The sequence below is a fragment of the Pogoniulus pusillus genome, chromosome 3, assembly GCF_015220805.1.
Source record: "Pogoniulus pusillus isolate bPogPus1 chromosome 3, bPogPus1.pri, whole genome shotgun sequence".
NCBI classification, from domain to species: domain Eukaryota; kingdom Metazoa; phylum Chordata; class Aves; order Piciformes; family Lybiidae; genus Pogoniulus; species Pogoniulus pusillus.
The window spans coordinates 22,385,097-22,395,069 of record NC_087266.1 but is presented as its reverse complement, the minus strand read 5'-3'; positions in this window follow the sequence as shown (position 1 = coordinate 22,395,069).

Below are 9,973 nucleotides of genomic sequence, written 5' to 3'. Positions count from 1 at the left end.
GTCCAGATCCCATTGTAAAGCTCCCCTACTCTCCAGCACATTGACACAGCCACCAAGCTTAGTATCATCTGCAAACTTACCATTTCAGCTTACTCTTGCCTTTAGTTTTGTCCATATCTGTTCTTAAGCCATGCTTCTGTGGCTGAAGCTCCAAACCTTCAGTAGTCACAAGTGAAATTTCGAGCAAGATTTTCTTCATATCCACTCTTAAACTGATCCTGGATTATTAAAAATACCTAGTGGGCCAGGAAGAATCAGTACATTCCTATGTATATATTAAAAACACCTTTTGTGGTAGGTATCTACATATGTTCACCTGGTGCCCAGCACAAGGCAGCCTCTCCTCGGAAAATGAAGACCTTCGCTAGAAGCAAATTAAATGGGGTGTGTTAAAAGGGCTGTGGTTAGTAGGTTGAGAGAGGTTCTTCTCCTCCCCTATTCTGCCCTGTTGAGGCTGCCTCTGGAGTACTGTGTCCAGTTCTGGACCCCTGAGTTCAAGGAGGACATAGAATTGCTTGAGAGAGTTCAGCACAGAGCCACAAAGATGATCAAGGGAATGGAACATCTCTCTTATGAGGAGAGACTGAGGGAGCTGGGGCTCTGCTGCTTGGAGAAGAGGAGGCTGAGGAGTGACCTCAGCAATGTTCATAAATATGTAAAGGGTGAGTGTCAGGAGGATGGAGCCAGCCTCTTCTTGGTGATGCCCAATGACAGGACAAGGGACAATGAGTGGAAGCTGAGGCATAGGAAGTTCTGTGGAAACATGAGGAGGATTTCTTTTCACTGTGAGGGTGACAGAGGACTGGAACAGGCTGCCCAGGGGTGTTGTGGAGTCTCCCTCTCTGGAGATATTCAAGACCTGCCTGGATGCACCTGGTACAGGTGATCCTGCTCTGCAGCAGGGTTGGACTGGAGGTCCCTTCCAACCCCTAACACTCTGTGATGGTGCAGCAAAGCAAATACACATCGGATCCTAAAAGAGATTCATTGCTGGGAAGGTAATTTAGGAACCGGATGACGAAAAAGAAGCCTGCCTGCTGTATTTTTTGCCACCTGTTCACATAAGGTTTTGTTTCACTCACTTCAAGAAACTGCAGTCATCTGGCAGAGCTGAAATGCAAACACAAATTAAAATGTCAGCCCTGGAATTTGTTTTGGCTAGAGATCTACGGAGGTAGGAAGATCCGATAATTGTACAGTTTGCAGACTCCAGGCACTTCAGGAGAATTATCTATGGATAAAATGAAGCAAATTGCCTTGAAATAAAGAATTCGTTGAAATAACTAATTAAATGGGCTGCATCTGCTTTTAAAAGTAGTATCAGAGTCTTCTCTCCTTCCTATAAAACACCAATGTGTTTAATGGAATTTGCAGTATCTAAAGCTTTCTGCTGTGTTTTATTTGCCAAGATAGGGCATAACCACAGAAATCAAAAGACTTACCCAAGACAGCCTAAGAAATGAAGAATGCAAAGTAGGTAGGGGGTCTAAATGCTGCCATAGAGACAGAGTTTTACAGAAGAAAGAGCCTGACTATGCATGTATCTGCTGTAAACATAAAATCTACATTAGAGAAGGTTATTAACCAGGCTGTCTCAGCACTTTAATTTCTATTCTCCAAGATGTCCCAAGGAAACTTAATTCTAGAAAAGTTATGGTTTGGGGCAATTTGCTTAGAAACCATTATGTGTGCTCTGGGAAAGGGAACTTCTCAAGCTGTTGGAACAGCCCACCTGAAAAGCCCTTCAAGTTTCATCACATGCCCAGCACTACCATCCCACAGGTGAGACCAGTTGGAGTCAGTGTTCTTTACAACATGAGCTAGAGGACAACACATAGCAACTCATACCCAGTTCAAGTAAGACACAGAGAAATGGGCTCTGCCTTTGGTTCCCAAGACCTTTCCCAACAGTAGGAGGGCTCTGTGGTCCCACTTCAAGGCACAGCAATGATTTGCCTAGGAGGTACAGGCACCCCTGCTCATTTCCATTTCCCTCACACACTTTGCCTGTCTTCTCCAAACCATGCTTGCCCCACTTATGGCTTATCCTTTACTGGACTGTTTGGACCAGGTTCCTGTACTATCCTGTACCAGCTATCCCAGCTCCATTCTTTCAAACACCTCAGAATGCTCCATTCCCAGCTGCAGCCCCATTGTTTAGCTGTTCCCCATACCTTCCTGGATGACCAGTCATACCATGCCTCTACTCTCCTTTGTCTCCTTCAGTTTTGTCATTCTCCTGCCCCGCTTCAGTCTTCTTCCTCCTGCTGGTTCTTCTCACATCTTTGTGTAACAGATTTCAGCCAGACCCAACTTTGTTGTGCAAAGCCAATTAAAACCAGAGGAGAAAAAAAGTGATGTAAAGGCTCTCAATAAAGTTAATCTTGGACTAAATAACTACTCATCATACAGAAGAAGAGAAAGTGTAGAGGGTGGGGAAGCAGGGAGGAGAACACAACACTGCAACTTGGACTTGCAGAAGCTGCAGAGATCCAGCCAGGGAGCTTCAGTACTCCAGCACATGATGTTCACCGTGCTCTGCTATTCTGAATCACCATGAACTGCACAGCATCAACATTTTATGTACCAACTATGGGCATTCAATCAGTTTTCATTGTATTTCATGTTGTGACAAGCCTCTAGAGACATTGCTCTGATGGAAATGTTTTCTTTCAATGTCACCTTTCCCATCTATTCAAGATCAAAGCAAACTGTAGAAAAACAGCCTGAAGAACAGATGAAGCAGACTGCTACATAGCTCCTGGCATCTGAAAGAACAACCAAACCAAGTGGCAGCAATGCCTTTACAAGACAGTGCTGACAGATGCTGCAGTTACCCTATGGGCAGACCCAGACCAGAGGCAAGCCAGACTGGAAATCATACCATGCATTGCAGGAACACCCTGGCAACCTGATCTTTGCCAAGTGGACTGGGTTTAATCTGATACCACTCCACACTTGGTATCATTACAGCATTGAGTACAGTTTGGTCTGCAGCACATCTCTGCTCATGGGTGAGCTCTGAAATGAGAAAGAGCCAAGGTAATGTAATTCTGCACTCACCTCAAATCCAGGTTAGACAGCAGGGACCACCTCGCTTTCTGTGTTTATGAATCCTCTGGGGCACAGCAAACTTCTGTCCATAAGCTCCAATGCTAATAAAATCACAACATCTGCAACCCTTCCCTTCCCTTCCCTTCCCTTCCCTTCCCTTCCCTTCCCTTCCCTTCCCTTCCCTTCCCTTCCCTTCCCTTCCCTTCCCTTCCCTTCCCTTCCCTTCCCTTCCCTTCCCTTCCCTTCCCTTTCCTTTTTTTTTTTTTTTTAAGAGCAAAAACTCCACCTGGAAACTGCAGATATACCAAGATTGTTAGGAGAGGAAAAGGTGGTCCTTTTCATGCCATTGGTACTATTGGCTTGTAATCTTTTGATGCAGATTAGATATTGTGGAGTTTCAGATTAAATATTCCACCGAGAGGATGACATAAAAGCCACTATTGATTTCCACTCCCTGCAAGCAGGCTTCATCTCTATGTAAATTAAAGACTCTATATTTTGCAATATAGATTAGTTGTCATTCAAGGGTCCATCTATTCTCATGCCAGCAGGCTGGTGTATTGGCAAGTTCCAGACAGCAACACACCTAATGAAATGCAGTGAGGTCTTTGCACATTAACACCTGCAGACACATCATCAAGCATCCTAAGGAAAATTTCTGATCGATTTCTTATCAGAGAAGGAGTAGTGTACACAGCAATGCTGAAAAACATCATTCACCATCACTGTCCCAGGGGAAGAATCATCCCCTTTCTTTTCACCAGGGGATGACAAGGGAAGATGTTGATGTCTTACATCTACCAGCTATTCAAAACCTTCAAATATCTGGAGACGTTCCAAAAGAGAAAGATAGAAAGCAGAGCAGCAGCATAAACATGCTGAGGTCTTCCACACAACACTCCAGGTAACTTCTCCCCTGACAACACACCTGGGGAGCACAGATGGTCAGCGCTGCCAGCCTCTCTCCCTGTACCACAGTGAGGGCATTTCCTCTTGCCTTAGTCACATTCGCTTTCTTCTGAGTGATGGTGGAGGAAGCAGTGGGACCCACTGTAGTGGAATGGAGTTTTGGGGAATTTTGGAAGATAACATGCCAGGCCGATTTATACAAAATTTAAATGATTGAATACTAAAACGCCAGAAATCCCCTCCCCCAGACTTATTTATAACTACCCCACGTGAGCTCTTGGTTCGCGGTTGTGAATTAAAATACAGAATGGCTAAAATGAAGAGAGTCAGATGTGACTGAGTTGGAGGGCAGAAGGGCTCTGCAGCGGGACCTTGACTACCTGGACAGATGGGCAGAGTCCAATGGGATGGGGTTCAATAGCTCAAAGTGCAGGGTGCTGCACTTTGGCTACAACAACCCCATGCAGAAATACAGGCTGGGGTCGGTGTGGCTGGAGAGCAGCCAGACAGAGAGGGATCTGGGGGTGCTGATTGATACCCGCCTGAACATGAGCCAGCAGAGTGCCCAGGTGGCCAAGAGAGCCAGTGGCATCCTGGCCTGCATCAGGAATGGTGTGGTCAGCAGGAGCAGGGAGGTCATTCTGCCCCTGTACTCTGCACTGGTTAGACCACACCTTGAGTACTGTGTTCAGTTCTGGGACCCCCAGTTTAGGAGGGACATTGAGATGCTTGAGCGTGTCCAGAGAAGGGCGAAGAGGCTGGGGAGAGGCCTTGAGCACAGCCCTACGAGGAGAGGCTGGGGGAGCTGGGATTGTTTATCCTGAAGAAGAGAAGGCTCAGGGGTGACCTTATTGCTGTCTACAACTACCTGAGGGGTGGTTGTGGCCAGGAGGAGGTTGCTCTCTTCTCTCAGGTGGCCAGCACCAGAACAAGAGGACACAGCCTCAAGCTACGCCAGGGTAAATTTAGGCTGGAGGTGAGGAGAAAGTTCTTCACTGAGAGAGTCATTGGACACTGGAATGGGCTGCCCGGGGAGGTGGTGGAGTCACTGTCCCTGGAGCTGTTCAAGGCAGGATTGGACGTGGCACTTGGTGCCATGGTCTGGCCTTGAGATCTGTGGTAAAGGGTTGGACTTGATGATCTGTGAGGTCTCTTCCAACCCTGATGATACTGTGATACTGTGATTTTTAGAGAGTTCATTGGAGTCTTGAGAGATTATTCAGTCTTTCAAATTAAGGTTTTATCAGTTACTTACTGTCCAAATGCAGTTCAGAGAAGTCTTAGAGTATTATGAATTTAAGGCGCATTGTCCGAGCCTCCGCGGGTCTGGGCCAGGCTGGACGCTGGCTTCCGAGGCTGACGAGGACCGGGGCACTGCCAAGTTCCGTGCCGTCCCGAGCCGGCTGTAGCTTCGGTGCTGCGGTGCGAATGCCGAGTGCCGATGCGTGTGCAGGCGGGGTAACAAAGGGGTATAAGGGCTGCTCAATTAAGGCAAGTGCAGCATTTTTGTAGTGCCCAAAGAGGTGTGTTTCAGCCAATTCGGGCGGTTTGCGTGAACGTTACAGATTGGTACAAAGTTATAATCAATTCGTACAATTGGATAATTCTTACCAAAACCAACCTGTAGAACCACCCAGGGGTCAGCCCCCAACAGGTGTTCATCGGGTGATGAGAGCCAAGGTCCTTATTCCAAAACATAGCCTATGTTTATATTTCTGCCCCTTTGGGAGAGAGATCTTCCCAGCGGGTGTACAGCTGCTGAGACGACGGCTGTCGCCATGCAGGCAGATAGAAAGCAATGTTTTGATTTTTCCATGGAAGGCCTCCATGTGAACCATGACCCTGTGTACAAATGAGGCTTTTGCAAAAGGGCTCTGCTACCTTCCATGACACCCACATCATCAGTCACTGCAACTCAGGAGGGGAAAGCTTAGCCCCATCTTGAAGGTACTTGTCACACAGTGGGGAAAAAAGTCTTACTAGAGACACCAGGGACCACCCACAGCAGCTTGGTCTGACCTCAGAGGTGATCCTACTGCAAGCAGGACATTGAACCGAACACCTGAGGTTTACTCCTGGCTCCATTACTTTGTGATCCTATGAAAGAGCAGAAGAAAGGCTTCCCTCTAAAATTAGTTTCCACCACTCAAACAGGTTCTGGAGTCAAAGCTTCTCCTCTTGGTTAGAAGACTTAGATTACCTCCCCATCCTAACCTGTGTTTTACAAACAAAGATAGGGGAAAAAAACTTAGGTCTGACAAAAGCTCACTCTGTTCCTCCAGTCCTTTTAGCAAAGGCAGACGTAGAACTCTGTCCTCCACCAAAAAAATAGCTGCAAACTCATCAATGAGAGTATTTCTCATTAGGCTGCTGATGGGTACTAGAAAACTCGAAGCACATCTCCTAAGCAAGGCAGGAGAGGAACAATCGAGGTTTTCCAGTCTCACCTTCAGCTCAGCCATGGCCACCAGAAGCCTACTGATGAAGTCTGCTGTGCGAATGCAGTCGCTAGGACTGGGTTTACTCAGCCATTTTGGGCACTGTGTCACTGGAAAGCAGAGCACCACATCCACTGCAGCCAGGTGCAGGCTCGCTGGGTCCAACTCAGACATTGCACTCACAGCAACACAGTTGTTGAGCAGAGCTTCTCAGCATCCCCAGGGCTCAAGGACACAAGTGAAGGCAATAAGCACAACTTGACACAAGAGAAGTTCCTTCTGAACATCTTTCACCCTGAGGATGACTGAGCAGTGGCACAGGAGTCTGTGGAATCTCTATCCTTGCCCTTATGTGGGCAACCAGCTCTACACAGAGCTCTGCCTGAGCAGGGGGTTTGGACCAGATGATGTCCAGGGGTCCCTTCCCACCATAAGTCTTCTATGTTTCTGTGAATAAAACCTTAAAACATCCAACGTTAAGTTTTTGTAATTCACTCCCATCTCCCACCTTAGCTGGAGGCCTCCTCTGAATTTGTGCAAAGTCACATCACCTCACAACTATGGCAAGCTCAGGGGACTTGTAAGGACATTCACAGGCAGGAGCTCAGCAGAGGTGAAGTAACTTCCTCAGCTGTCATATCTTTTTCTTCACTGCTTTTAGTATCATGCCAGTTTTATGTTTAATCATAGAATCAGTCAGGGTTAGACAGAACCACAAGGATCATCTAGTTCCAACTCCTCTGCCATGGGCAGAGACACCTCACACTAGATTAGGCTGTCTAGAGCCTCATCCAGTCTGACCTTAAACACCTCCAGGGGTGGGGTTTCCACCACCTCCCTAGGCAACTTGTTCCAGTGTCTCACCACATTCACGGTGAAGAACTTCTTCCCAACTTCCAACTTCCAATCTGAACCTCCCCACTTCTAGTTTGGCTCCATTCCCTCTATCCTGTCACTACCTGATGTCCTAAAAAGTCTCTCCTCAGCCTTTCTGTAGGCCCCCTTCAGATACTGGAAGGCCACAAGAAGGTCACCTTGGAGCCTTCTCCTCTCCAGACTGAACAGCCCCAACTCACTCAGTCTCTCCTCAGAGTAGAGGTGCTGCAGACCTCTGATCATCCTTGTGGCCCTTCTCTGGACACACTCCAGCATGTCCACATCCCTCTTGTAATGGGGGCTCCAGAACTGGACACAGTACTCCAGGTGGGGTCTCACCAGTGTGGAGTAGAGGGGGAGAATCACTTCCCTCAACCTGCTGGCCACACTTCTCTTGATGTAACCCAGGATGTGGTTGGTTTTGTGGGCTGCAAGAGCACACTGACAGCTCATATTGAGCTTTTTGTCCACCAGCAACCCCAAGTCCCTCTCCCAAGGGCTGCTCTCAAGCCAGTCACTGCCCAGCCTGGATTTGTGCTTGGGATTGCCTCAACTCAGATGCATGAACTTGCATTTGGTCTTGTTGAACTTCATGAGGTTTACTTTAGTTCAGCCAGCAGGACCAGGGAAGCCATTCTGCCCCTATACTCAGCACTGGTTAGGCTACAGCTTGAGTACTGTGTCCAGTTCTGGGCCCCTCAAGAATGATGTTGAGATGCTTGAACGTGTCCAGAGAAGGGCAACAAGGCTGGTGAGGGGGCTGGAGCACAAGCCTTATGAGGACTAGCTGAGTGAGCTGGGGTTGTTCAGCCTGGAGAAGAGAAGGCTCAGGGGAAACCTGAGTGCTCTCTGCAACTACCTGAAAGGAGGTTGTAGTCAGGTGGGGTGTTGGCCTCTTCTCCCAGACACCCAGTGACAGAACAAGGGGACACAGTCTCAAACTGCACCAGGGCAGATTTAGGCTGGATGTTAGGAAGAACTTCTTCATGGAAAGAGTGATTGGCCTTTGGAATGGGCTGCCCAAGGAGGTGGTGGAGTCACTGTCCCTAGCAATGCTTAAAAGGAGGCTTAATGAGGCACTTTGTGCCATGGTTTAGTTAATTAGAAGGGTTAGGTGATAGGTTGTATTCCATGATCCTGGAGGTCTTTTCCAACCTGATTGACTCTGTGATTCTGTGACTTGGGCTCACCTCTCCAGCCTGCCTAGGTCACTCTGGACGGCATCCAGAGTCAGCTGCACCACACGGCCTGGTGCACTCAAAACATTTGAGAACATCTCTGCCTCGTTCCAACTTTGTCAAGGACTGGGGAAGTCTGAGCCTCCAAAAGCCAGCACAGCTACACCAAGACTCTGCTGTATGCCTGCTTTAACTGGGGTAACAACACTCAGTTAGTGTGAGAAGAACAAATGGTTGAAAGATCAGCAGAGGACAGTGCCCAGGGTCTTTGTCTTCCTGAAGCTATCAAATTAATAGAGCAGAGTTCACATTAGGTCATCTCTCAATAACTGGGTTTCTCTTATTTTGGGATGCTTGTTTGTGCTTCCACAGAAAATGTGCTCCTCAAGGGGAAAGAAGTTGAAGAGGAATTGATTTATTAAGACAATCTGCAATTTTAAAGACGCTGGAATTTCATCCAGGTACAGAGGAATATTTTCTCTGCGGCTGCATGGAAAAGATGAAGGCATCGAGAGGCTGGAGAATGGTGAAGTGTGTGGATCTGCTGCTTAACTCCGGTGTGGTTTCTCGCAGCTAAGCTGTCACCCAGCTCACGATTGCCCCATCTGCCCACTGGAGGTCAGCATCTGTCTGTTTATGGAGCGCACCGCGGCACGTCACCTCCCGGGTTAGGTAAGGGTGGCCCGTCCGCACGTTCGGGGACGGCCGGCTGGTAGTCGGCATTACCGCTGGGCTGTTAGACATCGGTAGGTGACAGCGTCATGGCTTAATCTTACGAGACTGCAACTGTAAACAGGCTGCTGCTATTCCATCACCTGGTGCTTTGTCACAAGGTCAGCCAGACCTCTGGGCACCGCCCTTGGACTTCAAAGGAGTCTTGCACCAGGGGTAGGGGACCTGATGTTTATTGTCACAACCAGATGCAGCCTTGTCTGGTCTACCCTCGCCTGCAAACGTGTGAGCAATGCCAACCGACGGGAACAGCGTGCGAGCTGACAACCGCTTCGCTACTCTGTCCCGGCGAGACCTCCAGAGTCCCAGTTCTGCCAACAGTTTGTAGCTACCCTCAAACCACTGACCACGAGCTCCCATTGGAAACCTCACGAAATTCACACTGCTGGCATCTGATAGCTCCATCACTCCCTCCCTGAGATGTTTGCATTTCCTGACCTTCTCCTCAGCTGCTCCTTTCAATGTTGTTGCCTTGCTTTCATGTCTAACAGTCACATCACAGTGTCACAGTATCACCAAGGTTGGAAGAGACCTCACAGATCATCAAGTCCAACCCTTTACCACAGAGCTCAAGGCTAGACCATGGCACCAAGTGCCACGTCCAATCCTGCCTTGAACAGCCCCAGGGACGGTGACTCCACCACCTCCCCGGGCAGCCCATTCCAGTGTCCAATGACTCTCTCAGTGAAGAACTTTCTCCTCACCTCCAGCCTAAATTTCCCCTGGCGCAGCCTGAGGCTGTGTCCTCTTGTTCTGGCGCTGGCCACCTGAGAGAAGAGAGCAACC